The sequence below is a fragment of the Condylura cristata genome, unplaced genomic scaffold (assembly GCF_000260355.1).
Source record: "Condylura cristata isolate star-nosed mole 26May11 unplaced genomic scaffold, ConCri1.0 scaffold00013, whole genome shotgun sequence".
Taxonomy (NCBI): Eukaryota; Metazoa; Chordata; class Mammalia; order Eulipotyphla; family Talpidae; genus Condylura; species Condylura cristata.
In genome coordinates, this window is record NW_004567114.1 from 21,477,152 (window position 1) to 21,477,977 (window position 826).

Consider the following 826-nt stretch of genomic DNA (forward strand, 5'->3'; position numbering starts at 1 on the left):
GGGAGGGCCTAAGTTTTTAACCTTTGCATGGACAGTGGGAAATTGGGAAGTTTTGATTCATTTCACAAATATTTATTGATCATGTTCTAAATTTAGTTGAACTATGTTCAGAGATTCATGATTTCTAGCCATGATGTGGCTAACAACTTAATGATGAAAACAGCATTTTAGGAAGACAGTGGTATGTGAACTTAAGAACAGAGACATCTTCAAGTGGAAGACCAGTTAGTCAGCTGTTAACAGTCCAAGTCTGAAGTAATGAAGGGTAGAGTTTAGATGTCAGGAGCCAGAGTAGGAGGAAAAAAAAAAGTTGGGGAAGATAACACAAAGGAAAACTCACCAGTCCTTTATAACAGATAGGAATATGAACAACAAGAATTTAGAAACATGAAAACTTTTATAATCAGGGAAAGTTTACAAAAGGAAGTAGGCTTCACAGAAAAGGAAGGCTTCTGGGAAGATAGAACAAAGTAAACAAAATTCGGTGTATACCTGAGATCAGCAGTAATTTAACTAGAGCATTGGTACCCAAAGTGTGGTCCTTGGGCCAGTAGCATCAGCATCTTGTTTGATACTAGAATTTTGGGCTCCACTTGACAGCTACTGAGTCAGAAATGTTGGCAGTGAGACCCAGCAATCTAGCATTTAATGAGCTCTACAGGTGATTCTGATGCTTGCTGAAGTTTGAAGACTAAAGCAAAGGGTTTCTGTATATAAGTAATAGACAAAAAATTTTGGGAAAGAGTTTGTCTTTTGATCCTTAGAGCAAAGTTACCAGCTTATGATTTGAATACTGGATTGGCACATATATATGTTTTGTTCAGTC

At 37.2% G+C, this 826-nt stretch overlaps 1 protein-coding gene across 4 annotated transcripts in view; it reads left to right on the forward strand.

Moving 5' to 3' along the window:
* The window catches only part of ENTPD5 (ectonucleoside triphosphate diphosphohydrolase 5), a 36,332-nt gene that overhangs the window by 821 nt on the left and 34,685 nt on the right, over positions 1-826 (forward strand). The window lies entirely within an intron of this gene.